The sequence below is a fragment of the Lepisosteus platostomus genome, chromosome 12, assembly GCF_059453375.1.
Source record: "Lepisosteus platostomus isolate fLepPlt1 chromosome 12, fLepPlt1.hap1, whole genome shotgun sequence".
NCBI lineage: Eukaryota > Metazoa > Chordata > Actinopteri > Semionotiformes > Lepisosteidae > Lepisosteus > Lepisosteus platostomus.
This window is the reverse complement of record NC_142622.1, coordinates 41,390,856-41,408,541: the sequence shown is the minus strand read 5'-3', so window position 1 is coordinate 41,408,541 and position 17,686 is coordinate 41,390,856. Positions and strand designations below refer to the sequence as shown.

General features: G+C 41.8%; 1 protein-coding gene across 14 annotated transcripts in view; it reads left to right on the top strand.

Moving 5' to 3' along the window:
- atxn1a (ataxin 1a) overlaps positions 1-17,686 on the top strand; it is a 157,773-nt gene that overhangs the window by 105,088 nt on the left and 34,999 nt on the right. The window contains exon 6 of one of the 14 annotated variants that reach the window (XM_088601933.1): positions 17,375-17,469. The exons of the other annotated variants lie outside the window; for them this stretch is intronic. The gene's annotated coding sequence lies outside the window, so the exon portion shown is untranslated. The remainder of the gene's footprint in view (positions 1-17,374; positions 17,470-17,686) is intronic. 14 annotated transcript variants of the gene reach the window in all.

Sequence of the window (17,686 nt, the reverse complement as noted above, 5' to 3'; positions counted from 1 at the left end):
GGAGCAGTTGTGGAACACCTGAAAGGGAAGGAATATAACCACTCCAACTTTCTGTAAAGCTCGCTCGGTAAATGTGTTAGGTCAGAGCAGCTCAGGCCCCCGTGTGCGACAGCGGGTCGGTCCGGGCCCGTTGCTATGCGCGCCGTTCCGCTCTGCGGGGCTGTTTGCGCCCTTTTGGGCCCGTTGCTAAGCAGAGGCCCCTCTCGTAAGGAGCTGATCAAGTCGGTCCGTTTGCCTCGGCGGCCGGAGCCAAGATCCAAACCAGCAGTCTGGAGTCTGAGTTTAATCAACTGGAGCTTTCGGCATTCCTTCAGCTTTGCCAGAATGGAAACCAAATATTGAGGAGGGGGGGGTTGGGAACAGGGATCTGGCCTCCGCTGCCCTTTGTGATAGTGATGTCACCCAAGTCCCTCCTCCCTCTCTTCTGCGCTCTCGTTCTGAATACGAAGTGTCTGAGGACTCCAGTGCTATTCTTGGCTGATCTGAGCAAAGCCCTGGCCCCCAGCCGCACATGGGAAAAATGGTTTGGCTTCCGAGAACGCGAATACGCCATTGTACTGCGCCTTTGCTTTTAAGGCCAATTTAAGCAGCGCACTCTTCAACTGTAGTAGTTCCAGCTCAGGCACCCCACAGGACTCTCCTGCACTGTAGAAGAGGAAAGGATTTTTTTACACACGGACAAATGTGTGTATGCACACACACACACACACACCAGCACTCACACTTTTTTTTTTTTAAACTGTCTGACTGCAGCAGACAAGCCCAGCTAAAAATGAGCCCGATAGCCTTCCTCACTGGCGGCTGGGGCGGCTTCGTTAGTCAGCGTACGATCCAGAGAACCTCAGCATGTCTGAACGGCGGCCAAGAGTCGCAAACTGGCAGCCTTCCACTGAGATATTGACGCGAGTAAGAAAGATGTGAACTCAATGACTTGTTTCATGGGCTGGGCGTGCTGTAGTGGAAGGGTGGTGGTGGAGGAAGAGAGGGGGGGGAGGGCCTGGCAGCCCGTGGAGTTCTGCTGCCTGAGTCTGCGTGCCGGTGTTCCCATGTGACCGCGGCGTGTGAGTTAATGAGCGAACTCGCCGTGCTTTTTTTTTTCCCTCCCCCCGAAGTGAGCCAGTCAAGGTGAGGAGGTTGTGGGTGTGCTACATCTGGGAGTGAAAGGAAAGAACAGAGACAGACATTCACAAAACCGCACAGGGCACTGCCCAGATTTTCAAGTACTGCAGTCAGAAAATATTTGAAATTAAGTGAATGTCCTGGCATTGAGCTCTCTTAGACTGCAGTAAAGGCAAAAAACTGTGTTTATGGAGCTTCATAGTTTAGTGTTTCATTGATCTCTTCATTTAAGGCAAAGTCAATTTCTAGTATAGAACTTACTCCACGTTATGATAAGATAGAATCAAGTTCCCTGCTGAGTCACATTCTCATCTCATTCTTCCAATTGGGTGAAGTTGTACACTACCTTCTAATGAAATTTTAAAGTATAGTTTTACTCCTTTTATTTGTTCTGTAACGGTTAAATACTCTTATCTCATTGTGCACTGTAGCAGGGGAAAATGGTAGTGTTTTGTTGACCCAACTACTGTAAATAGAAGTGTCATCTTAATCCTCGTGAGTAATGACAGCAATTAATAAAAAATCAGACATGTATAATAATAATACATTAATATACTGTAAATATTAAAACAACAGAATCCACGTGTTCTGAAATGAAAGCTGCCACTGACATCAAGGTGAATGACCAGAACAGCCAAAAAATGAATAGGGAAGTTTGCTTTGTACAGCTAACCAGAAACAGTAGGTCCTCTATAGTCTGACAGTTTTTTGTCCTATTACACATTCTGTATTGTATAGTTATGTTCTATATTATAGATGCCATTTATTCTGTTAAGCTGTAGACATACAGTATTTCCAAGTTACTTTAAAAAGCATGTCATTAGTGCAGCATGTCAATGGATTGAACCCGTTTTCGTGGTTGTGCGCGTTTTCATATTCTGAAGCTGTCAGATGGCATTGATCACATTTGCTCTCCAGCCTTCTGATTCTGCAAGTTGATCTGCATTTCTTCAATGAACATCAACAGCCTGTAGGTGTCAGTGGGCTGCAGCCTGCAGTCAGTGATGGTGTCTGGCTTGTGCTTAAACACATTTTGTTGCGCTCCTGTTAAGACATATTTTCATGTTGGGATGTGATCTGAAACCAGATTTGTTTCTATAATATAAACTGCACTAGTATAAAGTAGTTTAAAGCAGCTTAGAGGATGCTGCACATTGGTGGTGGTGGAGGGGAGTCCCCATTATCTTGTAAAGCGCTTTGAGTGGAATGTCCAGAAAAGTGCTATATAAGTAAGCAATTATTATTAATTATTATTATTAGTAGTAGTAGTTAGTAGATGTATTAGTGATTAGGTTAGATTTTGAGCTTCTAACCTTACAGTAGAATAATTTTTTTGTTTATCCCAAAGCTGAATGCGATTTTCGGAATCTTTCATGATTTTTTTCAGCACTCTTACCATTGTACATTAATTTCCTGCTACGTGGTGGGCTCTTTTTAGCTGCAGCTGTTTGCGTGCGTGCTTCTTCAGTATCGGACTGTGTGAAATTTGAAACCCTGAGCAACAGTTCGAACCGACTCACAGGAAGAAAATCCTATGTAATCCCAGTGCTAGTTGTCAAACAGGGTCCAAAGAAGAATTTGAGGGCGTGTCCGTTTCAAACCCCATTATTTTGGCTCCTTTAAAACCTAAGTATTTAGTAAAGGTTCGGCATTTGGTTTTAGAAGAATTGGGTGCAATTTTGTAGAATACTGTATCAAAGAACAGACCTTTGATAAGTTAAAGGCTCAGAAGATTTTTGTGTAGGTTGTAGTAAATGGAACCAGATGATCAGACTTTTTTAGAGTTTACATGACATAAGTTTCCCCTTTAAAAAAAAATTACAGTACAAATATAATATATCCAGTACTGTATATTTATTGCATTTTACTGCTCAAAGTCAGTGGGTTCTTTTTCCTGATTGTCTGAAAATGTACCCTGCTGTGGAACCTTATAGGTTATATAATTTGCATGTCCTTCTCAAGCACTTATTTTTATAGAGACACGTTTGTTTTCCACAGTAGCCTATGCAAACAGTTTTTTAAATTTTGATTTAAAACTGTTTTACATTGATGCCTTTACACATGTAGAGATAGTGGGGCTAGTTCCTTTTTTATCTTACTTCCTGTAATCCTTACAATTTCAAAGGGAAAAGAGTACACTGGCCAAACGAGTGAGAGAGTGCAGTGCATTATCTTGTTAGTGCTATTTCACTGAGTGTTTCTGCTCTTGCAGGCTGAGTCTCATGGACTACAACTGAGCTCTGTGGCTTTGGAAGCAGAAAGATAAACTGACATACTAAGATGCATTTGAATTAAAGTTGGTAAATTCAGTTCTCTTTTTAACAATCCCTCAGTACAAATGAGAAACGTATTTCTTTCTTCTGAAATAGCTGGGTGAGAGCTGCCACAGATGTGCACGTACAGTACCAGGTGTCTTTTCAGCGCCAACAAAAACGTCCTGCTTTCTTTCAGCTCAGACAGACGTGCTGGATATTCACAAGTGCTGTGGCAGAACTCTGATCCAATAACTAGCTCATCCTGTTTTATTTTTTTTAATCATGGACCTAACACTTTAGATTTATGTTGTGTGGAACACCAGCTAAATAGGAATTTAAGTGCCATCCAATTCAGGATGTGTGATCATCCGGGATTAAAGTTATTATGAGCAGCTCCTATAAAAAAATCATTAATTGCATTTGCTTAGTTATTTGTTCTGTCATTCTGACAATGGAAGGACCTGTGTTATCAATGCATCATAATCAAATCAAACTCTCTTTAGTAAGCAAGTCATTTTTCAAGGACTTATGTTGCCTTTTTTACTCATTGCATTACTTACATGCTGTATTGTTCATGTTTCTTGTGACTCTTTATCACTGTTGTATGTGGCAATTCAGCTAGTGTTGAGCAGGATGTATTAAGTCTTTACATGCTGCTGGACTTTGACGTATCATTTTTATTCTCCTAGCTTTGAGGTGACTTTTCTGAAGGTGTTCTGTCCGAGAACTTTTAAGTTAGCTTGAACTCACTTTGAAGAGGATCCTTCCACAGACGATAAACAAAATGCCTGCAGACAAAAATGCAAACCTACAAGAAGAGACATTGCACAAAAATGCAGCCATTGAGGACTCAATTATCATCTGGACTTAACACATCGAGTTTAATTACAGAGATAGCAGTGAAGATACACCTTAGTCTGTCTGCAACAAAATCATCCTTCACAGTGCCCTGACCTCAGCTACTTTATTACTTTGGAAACTCTTTTGATATTTTTCTTAACCGTAACAATTTACACTTCTGTCCTGGTTTCTCTTTCAGCCTACAGAAGTGTGTAACATGCAGAGTTGGAAACACTACGTTTTCTTCGGGGCTTGAGATTTCCATATACAGAGGATCAAAAGTGTTTATTCTGTGCTTTCTTTCCGTCTTGAATTTCAGAGGTAGACGTTGCACATTGTAGTAGCCGAATGTTCAAAAGGCTGAATGTTGAAATGTTCTGAGATGCTGAGAAATATTTATGTAATTTATTGCACATTTTTGAGTCAAACTGCATCTAAGTTTGCAGTTAAGCTGTGGTCGTATTTTATATCCGGAATATTTTTTCAACAACAGTGGCTTTTTTTACGCATTTAATTTTGTTAAATAATTTCAATGGCACATGAATTGATCTGGTTGGCTTATTAACACCAAATTATTGAGGACCTGGGCTTTTTTGCAGGCTTCTCTTAATATTATAGCTCTTACTCAAAATACTGTAGTTAACTGTTTGCACTTACTGGAAAATGCCTTGCAAGAAAAATATAACTATTCCTGAGAAAATGTTCAGTATTTTAGATAAAGGTTTTTATTCCCACTAGTACTTTTCAGTCATGTAGTGTTCCTTAATTGTAAAAAATAATTGTACGATCTTCCATTATTGTCTTGTAACATACTGAGTTTATATGTGGTTTGTAACATACTGTATCCTTTCACTGCATTGCTGAACCTCTTCTCTAGCCTTAAGTGTTTGTTCCTTTTTGATTTTTGATAGAATGGATCTATTTTTACAAGCCAAGCATATTTGACAAGTATAGTACCATAGCATTAAGGATAACACTGTAAGATGATGATGATGATGATGATGATAATAATAATAATTATTAATAATTGCTAACACTTATATAGCTCTTTTCTGGACACTCCACTCAAAGCGCTTTACAGGTAATGGGGACTCTCCTCCACCTCCACCAGTGTGCAGCCCCACCTGGATGATGCGACAGCAGCCATAGTGCGCCAGAACGCTCCCCACACACCAGCTATTAGTGGGGAGGAGAGCAGAGTAATGAAGCCAGTTCATAGATGGGGATTATTAGGAGGCCATGATTGGGAAGGGCCAATGGGAAATTTGGCCAGGACGCCGGGGTTACACCCCTACTCTTTTCGAGAAACTCCCTGGGATTTTTAATGACCACAGAGAGTCAGGACCTCGGTTTTACGTCTCATCCGAAGGACGGCGCCTGTTTACAGTATAGTGTCCCCGTCACTATACTGGGGCATTAGGACCCACATGGACCGCAGGGTGAGCGCCCCCTGCTGGCCCCACTAGCACCTCTTCCAGCAGCAACCTTAGTTTTTCCCAGGAGGTCTCCCATCCAGGGACTGACCAGGCTCACACCTGCTGAGCTTCAGTGGGCTGCCAGTTGTGAGTTCCAGGTTGATATGGCTGCTGTAGTCTCATTAGAGACGTTGGATTTAATTGTTCTAGCCCTTTCTAATCTATGGAAGGCCTGGGAACCAAAGGTTAAAAAGTTTTTTTTTCTCAGTGTTGTTTAATTTGAGTCTTTTCTGTTTGTTAACACCTTAGGTTCAGTGATTCATTGTGGCAAGAAATAAAATGAAAACCAACACAAAGAAGTTTGTGCTGACAAAAGCTTGCCTTCACAGTGCACGTAATTGACCTTATTTTATTGAAAGCTTCAGTTATGATTTAAAATTTAACTAAATTCGGTTATGGTTTCAAATAAACAACCAAAAAATTGATTTTCTGTATGTAACCAAGTGTCATGGGGAAAACAGAAGTCTCATATCTTTCTGAAATAAATTAAATATTTGAATAATGGTAAATGTGCTGTCTCCCAAAACAGTCTCAGGATCCTAGAAATTTAGTATTGAAGGTCGTACAGTAAATGATCAAAATTGGAATTTGCAGCCCGAGTTAGTCATGGGTAATGAATACATTGTTTTCTAATATATAAGGTTGCTGTCACCTGAGGCCTTGGTATTGGGCATTAGTACTTTCATTAAACTCAGGATTCCAGACATCTCAATGGGCTCTTTCACTTACTAACTCTACATGACCTCATAACACAGGCTCAGAGCAGCAGAAATCTTTCTTAATGGGGATTGTGGAACAGTGGAGTGGTCCTGTTGCCATGGCAACCAGGGCTTTAGTATTCTCAGAGCACACTTCCAAGAGCACATAGTACACTCATAATTCATCTGAGCCATTAGAGGTGCAGAGAATTTCTCAGAATAGGAAAAGGAAGGGGCACTTGTCTACTCTTCTCAGTCAAGTCCTTTTTCCCTTTTGGATTTCTCTTTATTAGCTCGGTTTACCCTCATTTCACACCCGTGAATAGATTTACAGAGCCCATTTTACCCACATACAAATCCCAGTCCTACAAATGTTATTTAACCCTACAAGACAGCGTGCAAATCGGACAGGAACAAACCAGCAACAACCCCTAAAATCAATCATTCTTTTCGAATGTACTACAACTGGTTACTTGATTATGAACCAGGCACGTGGAAAATAGTCCAAAAATGTGCCCGGTGTTTTGGAAGATATGAGCAAATACTGTAAATGCTCTTCAAATGGCTACTTTATGATGAAAACAAAGAAGTTTAAACGCTTGATACAGAGATCTCTTCAGGTTTCAGCAGAAGGGGAAATGTGAATCGGACTAGCCTCCATATCAAGAAATGTTTCTGAAGGAACTGAGGACAAATAGAATAAACAAGAAAACCTGGGTGGAAATAAAAATACAGTATACTGTAGATTGGAGCTGCAGCTGCTGTGAGAAATGAATTGTTTGATACGTTTTTCCTGTTGATGGCAAAAAGCGCATTTCAAATAAGAATTAAGTTTACTTTGCCCAGCAGGCTTGGGAGTTGTTGTCACTTAACACAGGGGGAATATGTTTAGATCTTTAGTGTTGAAAGTTTTTTTTTTTGCAAATGAGTGACAGTGTTTTTTTTTGTGTGATCTGCAAAAAAAATATCGTTTTACAGTTTTCCGTTCTCTGGGGTGAGCATCAGTCCCTGAACGCGGAATTAGATTTCATGCACTACCATGGGTTACCAGTGAGTATACCAGTTTGCTGTCTACAGGATACTTCCTGGCAGAAAGCTGTGAGATGCCCTCAGCTGATCAGGAGAGCAGACCCCCCTTCATTCCATTCAAGCTGATAGCAAGATTGACAGTGTGTTTACACACTTGACCAGAGGTCCCCAGTCCTAGTCCGGGAGGTGTCTACAGGTTTTCAGTCAGGTCTTGGTGTCTTCAAGACCTGAATCAACTCATTACTGGCTTGACTGGACCAGTTTAACAGCTTGTGCCAGCTCTTCAGGTGCAGGTCTACTTGGGAGATCTCACAAGCCTTCAGGCACACTGTAATCCTACAATACCAGGATAGCAGACCCCTGTACTTGACCACATAAGGACTGTTAAATAAGGGCTGTTTAGCACACAACAAACAAGGACTATGTTGGAATCTTAGGCTTATGGTAGTATAAATACAGCTCAAGAATAACAGTTGAAGGCCAAGTCACACATAATGCATATAATCAGAGGTGAACAACCCTGATCCTAAGGATGAAACAGTCGGGCAGTTTTGTGGAAAGCTCTAAATCGGAGCAGGTTTTTTTTTTTTGCCCAGCTCAGAGACCAGATATATATAAGCTTAATCAAGGTGAAATCCCGATTTCGATGGTTGATGATGTTAAATTCACGGACAAATGACTGCAAAATACGTGTTGGGATATCTCTTCCTGACTGTGCTGAAATCGCGTAAGATCCATGTGACTGCCTGTGAACTATTGATTTGCCACGTGTACTGTATGTGACAGCCCTTGTGATCATCCATGAGCTGTTGGTGGTCACTGCTGTGTTAGCCGATGGCTGCTGTCCTGTTTACATAAACTAGTGCTAGCTTCCAGAAGGTGAGTGAGGTATCTGGGAAACGGCCAAGGACACCACTCACCAGGGCTCTGTGGGAGATTCCCAGACACAGGGAGTGAGAGATCGACTGGATATTTGAGACAAACCAATCAGAAGGAAGAACAGCTTTGTAGGAGCTGTCCAAAGGGACTGGCTGTTAAACATTTCTTGTTTATCTCCTGGAGAAAGTCATGTCATGTAATTCGCCAAACCGCTTTATACCATACGGTGTCGTGGGAAGCCGGAGCTTACCCGGCAAGCAACGAGCACAAGGCAGGGTACACCCTGGACAGGACGCCAGTCCATCACAGGGCAAGGGCAAGCCAATCGCAGATGGGGACAAATTGGAGGCCATGGTAAAGGCCGAGGGGGGAAATTTGGCCCGGACACCGGGATAACTCCCTACTGTTATCGAGAAATACCCGGGGATCTTTAATGACCACTGTGAGTCAGGACTCCTGAAGAAGAAGATTTTTTTGAAAATCTGTTGCTGAAAAATAGCAACCTGCTATTAGCGTAACTTAAGCACATGGCTGAGATTGCTGCTCAGTGAAAGCAGTGTTTAGTACTGTAGATCGCTTCGCTGGAAAAGAAGGCCCTCTGTGCACCCTAACATGAAAGGATATTCTTAGGAGCTGTCTTGCCTGCAGGGTCCAAGCACACGTGACTCTGCACTTTAAAAGCAGGCAGTACAGCTCAGGGTCCACAGAGGTACTAACTGCCTCAGTCGTGAGCAGAACAGCTTAATCAAACGCCATAGTGAAATATCTCTACCGGTCCGGCTACAGTAAATCCCAGAGACATCTTTGATATTCTTTCAAGCTGTTGTTTAGTCATCTGCTTTCATGTTAGAAAAGCTAGAGAAGAGAGGCTAAGATCACAGGAACAGCCATGCTTCTGTCTTTCAGCAGTTTTGCTTTTTCAGTTGTGAATTTTTTTGTTCCTTGGCTGTCTTGGAAGTCTGAACAGTGTTTGGGAATTGCCTGAAAAGATGGAATGCCCTTGAGATGCTCAGTGTCTGAACAACCACCCTGTGAGATAAAGAATGTGTTTACAAATGAGAATTGGGCATTTGGCCTACTTACTGCAGCTCATTTGATTCTTAGTAGCTAAAACCAGTTTTTGAATAAAATGCACATGGAACATGGGTAGCAGAGTAGATCTGGAAAATTATCTGTGCTTGAATTCTGCTTTTCGTGTATTGAACTTCACTGATTTATGTATCGCTTACGTTGCTATCATTTTCTCCTTAGTTTTGGTTTCCCCTCTGTTGTTATTATATATTTATTTTAGCACTGCCTTTAAGCCCGTTTTAGCCTGCTTTTGTTCTTAAAATTGAATTATTAAATTAGAAGTGCCATTTGAAAGATAGGAGCTGCAGAGAGATGAGATCCTAGAACTATTTTGCTGCTTTAATGAATTTTATAATTCAGAGTTCTTCTCTGATTTTTCAGCTGAAGGTAAGATAAGAGATCAAGATCACTTTTTTGGCCATATACAATTTCTTGTATTAGGAATTTGTCTTTTTCACATACCCCAACTTGCTCTCCATGAGACACACAGACAGGGAGAGAAGCTTGGGGTCAGAGCGGAGGGTCAGCCATTTATACGGCTGCCCCTGGAGCAGTTGGGGTTAAGGGCCTTGCTCAGGGGCCCAACAGAGTAGGATTCCTCTGCCGGCCGCGGGTACGAACCGGCAACCTTCCAGCCACAGGCGCAGATCCTTAGCCACAGAGCCACCCCACCGCCCAGTCCACCACCAGTATTTTCCAGCTCTCTTTTGGTTAATTGTAATCCAGCAGTCACAGATTAATAGTACAGTCCTCATCCTTTGTCCTTGTGCTCCATGTTGCTTATGTGAGTACTGATGGCAATTGTGTACAGCCTGCTACTGGCAGATTACAAATAAGTAACCATCATAAAGACTGTCTTGCATAGGCCTTAAGTATGGTAATTGAACAAACTATTCAGGCAGTAGCCAGCATTCTTTATCAACCTCCAGGGATTCAATACTGTTTTTCTTTTTAATACAGCCTATAATTTGTGTTTCACTGTAATTATAAAAAAGAAAATTGGTGGATTTGCAGAAATAGTGCTGTGACCTTTTTGTGTCCAGTGCTTCTCAATCAGGAGCCATTTGTGTTTTGCTCATTTTTAATCAGCACTCCTGTGATCTATCAGCTTGGCCACTGTAATTACTTCCTAGTTTTTTTATTTATTTTGGAAATAAAGAGGGGTTTCGCAGCAGAATCTGAGGATGCAATCTTTTGAGGCTGTCCTCAGAATTAGATGTTTTTATTAATTAATAACTGAATCATGGCCGTTTTAATGAATGCTCACTAGTCCTTTTGATAGACAAAAAACAGTTTTTTGGTTATGAGAAAAAAGGGGAAATGAAAATGTTTCAAAAAGGTTATTAACACACTTAATTTACTTCAGGAAAGACTCTTATTTATGTATGACCTATAACAGACTCGGCAGGTGACAATTCCTTTAAACACAGAAACAAACACTGCTGTGTTTCACAGCAGTTGATTATGAACTGCATTTACTTCAAACTTTCTGCCTCCGAGATAATCTTGATGTTGGAAATTTCGTGTAACCTGGGAGACGTTTTTGGACAAGCCTTTTCGTGGATTTCTCAATTAAAAAAAATCAAAGAAGCCAAAGTGCGAGAGTTGTACCTTCATCGTGCAGTAATTCAAATTCAAATTGCGTCACTGAAAAAAACAAAAGAAAAGCCTGGCTGATTAATCCCAACTCTACCCCTGGCGGCGTTCTGCCAGTTGTGAGCTATTGCTGGGGTAATCGCACGCACAGTGGGCTAATGACATTATCCAGACTCAAACTCGCTACATCTCGGTCTTGGAAAGCAGGATGAACTCGGAACAAACAGCTTTACTGGTTGAGCCACTCGGAAACCAGCTAATCATTGTTTTTACAGTACCTTTGGATGTTAGGTGCAGCAGGTTTGAGAAGCTGTCTTGCGTAAATACTGTGCATGTCTTTTTAGATATGCAAGCCTGCGTAAAACAAATCACATTAGTGTAAAACATTAGCCATTAGCTCTGTTTTACACTGTTTTACACTGTTTTTCTTCCAGCTCATAGTGATTTACCTACACATGAAGTCTTTTGTAATGTATTACTATTCTTTGACCTAATTTAACTTAAATGCAGTTGTGTTGATCTGTATTATTAAAAAAGCGCCCTCAGTATCTGACTGACATTCCCTAAAATGTGGCACACGATTGGTGGAGTTCCTGGAGGAAAGAGATGGGTTTAGTCAGCCTGGGCTCTCTTGGCCTGCTCTTCCAGTCACTGCTATCTCTCTTGCTAGGCGCTGGGGAGCTCCCAGCATGTCAAAGCATGAATGAATGGTCTTGTGGGTGGGGAATGTGAGAGCAGAGTGCTTCTGCGTGTCATTCTCTTCCAAGTAGTACAGGAATCCTTGCCAGGGAGCTTGAGACATTTTGAGATCTCACTCTGGGTGTATACACAGTATTTCAAAAAATGGTGATTCCAAAATCCAAAAGAAGAGAAATATTCTTACCATAATGATTTATAAACCTTGGGAGGATTTTTTCAGTTCTGATTTGAGCTCACACTCCACAGAGGAACCCCGTTTTCCTCTGTTCTCCCAGATACTGTAGAACCCGCAGGAATTGAGTGTCGGTTTAATGCTGGACCATTTGTGCCTTGCTGTTTTCCCGCTGGTCTAACTTCAAGGCTGATAATGTGACAGGAGTTTCTGTTCTGAGACTACAGTTATCTTCAGATTTGCAGTGTTTGGACTCTCTAGTAATCTCGGTAGCCTTGCGGTTCAGTTTTATCAGGAGCCTAATGCCTTCGTGTTCAGATTTCAAATGAAACAACTGTTTCCAAATGCCATGCATTGCACAAAGCAGACCTTTAGTGCACTTGGTGTTTAAATTTTAATAAACTGAAATCCCACATCTCTGCTGGTTTGCGGTACAGTATGTGGGAAAAAAAGAGGCGATTGGTTTACTGGACAAACATTGCGTGGCTCTTTGATACTTCTGACAGGTCTGGAAAATACTTTCAAAAAACATCAGACAATTATAGAAAGAGTCTAATATAGCAATTGCTTCCACAAGTTACACCTTACCCTCTGTATTGAACCTGATAACGATATCCCTGCAGAGTTCAAAAGCACCCCATTAATATGGTAGCCTTTTGCATTTGCAAGTTTGATGCTCACTTGGGCTGTGTGGAGGTACTGGGCATCTACGCTATCCACATTGTTCTTTTTCCATCAGGATTTCCAGTGAAATCCAGCACGGAGGCAGACTTATCTTTGCCTGATCTCTTAGTTTCAAAACTGCATGACAACACGAAGGTTACCAATGATAGGGATGCCGTCGTTCAGCCTATTTTGCGTGTTTTAGTTGCTAGGAGATGTTTTATCCAGAGATCTAATCCAAGTGTTGTCAAACCCTGGATATCAGCTTCAGCAACAGGGCCTGGTAGTTTGTTTCTCAGCCCGCTGTTGGAGAAGAGCCTTGTGATGTCAGTCTTAACGTTTCCCAGAGCCAATATGCTTTTTTATTATTTGTTTAAACGACTTTGCTACAAAAGTGCTGCATCCTGTTCTAGCCGGCGGGCTGACATTTCAGACAGAGTATTTGGATTTGTCTGTAATTTCTTTGTTGCGCTCTCAAAATGCAATATCCTCTGGATAGAAACAATCTTGCAAGGTTTACCAAAAGATGATTTGGGGGAAGTAAATGAAAGCTGTGTAGCCAAAGTAGCGTTTTATTTCTATTAGTTATCACTGCCATTCTAAAAACTGGAATAAAAGCCACACAGATTCTCATTGCTCTCCATCATGTTAAACTTGGGACATTATACTTTTTCGTATTTGAGCCCCATTTTGGTTCACTGCAAAACCAGATAATACAGTGAAAGAAATGCAGTTAAATGAGGGGATATTTTTTTTTAATGAAGTGTCTAAAACAAAGCTATTTAGCCCTTGAGCCAAATCTGTATGTACTGAACCTCATCATTGCTATATCATATAGAGAATCTTTTTAATGGACTTTTCATTGAATTTGGAAGTCTGGAGTAAGAGACCTGCTTGTGTCTGTTCCTTTAAAACCCCTCCATAATAGTCCCACTATAATAGATCCCCAGTCAGCCTCAGTTTCCATTCTTCTCAAAGTCTTTAGGTACAGTATATGGGGGAGGCACTGTAGTACATAATGTATTACATTGCCAAGTTTACAGAATACGTTGTGAATATAACTGTATATTTCCATACTAAGCTGTTAGAGTTTTTTAAATTGCAAATTCTCAATTGTCCTTTTAGATGTGACAGACATTACAGATCTTTACTGTTCTTCACCATCCTAAAAACACAAAGCCTCACTTACAAAACACACACTGAATAAAAGGGTAGGCAAGGCCATTGTAGGTCAAGGGTCTTTCACATCTTTAACAACATAAACCTTTCTAATGAAACAATTCAAGCAATTTTCTGCTTCCTTGAAAATACAATAATGTTTTCAGCAGTGGCTTCAGTACAGTCAGGCTGTTCGGGACAAACACTCAAATCATATCTGCCCTTGTAACGTAGCATACAGTAGTTTCGTAGACAGCCAGCAATTTGTTTTTTCTTATCTCTGCATTGAGGGTACTAGCACTATAGTGGGGATATGGATGAACCCATTGGCACTGGGAATATTTTGCAGACATTGTACAGTTCATCGTTTTGGTTTTCTGACTCCTGACTGGAAGGGGCCCTTTCCGAATGTTCTGCATTCAATCCAGATATCACACTCTGAAAACCCACCAGCACAAACTAAAATATTGTCTGGGTTCTCCCGGAGCTTGTCTGAATTATGTTTGGGTCGCTGTCGACTGCTTTGAGATTTAGGTCAGGAAGGGGCAGTGAAAATGGAAAATGTGCCTTTTTGTTACTGTTAAGTACAAAGGTTGTGATAGTATCTTATTGGCTGGGTCATTGTAATGGTACCGGGACCCAAAAGTGAATGATATGTTTTGTTTTTGTTTTCGTGAGTAAAAGAAAATACATCTTGATTTGTGATGCTTGGGTAAAATCCAGCTTTGGCACATTAAGGCAATTTTGTATTTTGGCCGTATTCTAATAAAGCTCGCTCTGAGTGCTGCATCCTTATGGTGAGTTGAAGGGATTGTCCCATAATTTTAAAAGATTCTGGCCTTTTTGGTAGGCTTTGCCTGTTGAATTACTGTATATAGCATCACAGCCGAGCCTTAGTTGATATGTGCGGCTTGAAAGGGTTTTGTTTTCTGGCCAGGTTCCTGTATTTGTCTTTCCGGTTTGTTCCACGTTGACTGACACTTGCCTTGTGTGAATGTTGCAGACTACACCACAGCAGGCGACTCAAGAAGGGCCTCTGGCCTATTCTGCCTCTTTTGCCTCCTCACTGTGTGACTTGCATGTTTCATTACACTGGAAGGGAAGAAAAGCTCCCAACGGCCATTCAGGACTTTTCAGGCAATACAGCATTGCAGACAGTTCAATGGATAGAGTGCACTTACACCACAGGGTCATTCGTCCCTTGCAGAGAATCCTTCCAGGCTCATGGGTTGGTGAATGAGCAGGTTGGGTGGCTGTTCCTGGTCATTTGTTTACTGCTGACGTTCCCCTCAGTTCTCTTCTCTCGGGCTCTCAGTCCCACGGTCATGATTTCCAGCACAGAGCCTGTGGCACTGGGATAGGGAACCGCATACCTTCGAAGACGATGTTAAGTGGGTCAGCACACAGGCTGCAAGGGTTTAATTTGCAGTCGTTTTCTGTGAATAATTAAGGGCTGGGGGGAAAGAAAGGCGTAAGAGGCTGTCTAGGTTTCAGCTCAGGCCTGTATGTGGTTCCTATGTGAGAGTAGTGACAGTTGGGCCTGACAGGGGGAAGTGTCCTGTTAGTCAAACACACAGTTAACCCTAGGGAAGAAGCTATTTTCCTGGGAAGAGACGCATCTGCCACAGCTTCCCGATAATTGAAGGCAGTCTGTATTTACATGTGGTTAGCCCATATTTGTCAAGCAGTGTCAAGTGGGTTCGTGTCTGTTTTTTTAACAAAAAACAATTGAGGACACACAGGAAGGAATTGGACTGAATTGGTGTGTAGACTAATGGATAAGTAGGTGCTGTTGATAGGTAGAAGCCTTATGGATTAATCTTCAAATTTTTTAAATTTGTTCCCCTCTGTACACAAATCAGGCTGCAATATCTGCAGGTGCTGACTTTAACTCTGCAATCCTTATGAGATGGGAAATGCTTGTTTGGCATTTTTTAGCACGGCAGGAATTACAAATAAAATGTATTTAGAATCAGAATTAAATAGGTTTTATAGGGGAATTCAAAACGGGACTTGATCTTTTTGCCTAGGAAACGTAGGATAACTGAATTTTGCATGAATATTTTGCTGTCGGAGAATCCCCTCCGCTCTCACTGAAGAAGTTAGCTTTTAGTTATTCAGCAGGAGGTGGTGTCAGAGGTTTCAACACTCTTTGGCGCTCTGGCCTAGAGTGGAAAAGTTCATGCCCTGCAACATGGAATCAGACAAGCAGACTCAGGTACACTTTGGCCTGCACTTGTTTGAGATTGAGTGTGCCAGGCACAGAGGCATGGGAGGGGTAGTACTCTGTGTGTGTGTGTGTGTGTGTGTGTGTGTGTGTGTGTGTGTGTGTGTGTGTGTGAAGGCCCAGCCCTCACGGATTACAAAGTACCAGAAGGGATTCGATTCTGCGTCCCCTCCCATCACTCTCACTCGCTAATCCTCCCCAGTGCGCTCTCACAACAGCAGCTGCTGCTGTTGCCACTGTCTTACATAACAAGCCCTTCTGGAGGTTACAAAGCCGATCTCCGTTTTACACTGGGCTCCGGTGCCGAAGCTTTCAAATGCGTGCAGGACAGAAAGTATACGCAGAGGCATGCATAGAAATGTCGCCCCATGACCACATGAAGAAGTCCTCTCCTTCTTTGTAGAAGTTTTGTCAATTTTCCAGCACTGAAGTCCCTGAGGTTTCCCTAGCCCGTAAGCTGCAGTCAGCAATCCAGAGTAAATCATGAGATGAGCGTTTTCACAGGCTATTTGCTAAAGCTCCTTGCTTGTAGCATCCTTTCAGATGCGGACTTGCTAATGAGGGGTATCCTCACTGTGTGCAGTTTGTACTACTGTCTCAGCCGCAGGTCTGCTGGTCGCTGTTTCCCACTTCAAGTGTTTGTTTCACTATTTTTACAAGGCGCAGGGAAGAGGTAATCTTGTCATGTCTATTTGTCATACAGATGCTTGACAGTCTGTCATATGCAGCGTCGTGAGGATCATTTTTCCTGTTTCATGAGCAGCCAAAACGAAGAAATGTGTTCATCGCCATTTTTTTTTTTTGCATGGTAGAACAAATTAAATGTGCACAGAGTAAATGTGCTGTCATAATTAGGTTCTACATAGGTATGTCAAATAGAATATATATATACAGTAATAGCTGTCTGCTGAATGTGTCCAGACTTGTCTGGGCATGTTCTCTCGTGTTTGTATTTAGCAATGTGGAGCTAAAAGGAATTGTCCACAGGATCCAAGTGTCAGAAGGAAAACAAGACAAAGTTGAAGTACAGCACTGTTTTGTTCTGTGTAACGTTCTTTGAAACAGCCGTCAATTTGTCAATCGCAAAAGCCAAACTTGATGCCTGCCACCTCCCTGTGTGTAGGACTGGAACAAAAAGTCAAGTCAGTAAAATGTACATTCTGTGTTTAGGCTGTGTAGGTGTGTACAATATAAACTTTGCAGGAAAATATGCATTTTGTAAACTGTTTCTGGGCTATTTTTTTTCAGATTTGGTAATTGATTAAAATTCTTCTTGTTCTGTGCCCGTAACTGTGAGGAGATGGGGAGTCCTTGACTGTATTTGCACTGCAAAATGTACACATTGGCCTCATAACGACATTCAGTGCTCCTCTGTTATCACCTGGAACTGGACTTCATAAGGCAAGAGTTGCAAGTTTCAGTGGACTCAGAGCTCTGGATACTAGTCTCCTTCAGGATACTATATGTTTACAGTACTCATTCCCGTCCCCCAGGACTGCTCGTCACTCCTCCGGGTGAAATTATTGGATGTGGCAGGTCAAAAGGGAGATGAAAACTGTATTAGAATGGAGGTCAGGATGCTACACAGGTAGGGGTGCATTATTTTCGAAGATACACATCTTATCGGCTGCTCTGTTAAAGGTTGGCTTAATGACTGGTTAGAAAATCTGTGATGAATCATTCCTGCACAGACAGTCACAAGGTGGAAGAGAGTCTTCTGAGGCAATCCTGCAGCCAAGAATTACTGGGCTCTGCGTGGTCTGTACGTGGCAATTTTCTCTTTGGAGTGCCCCGACTATAATGTC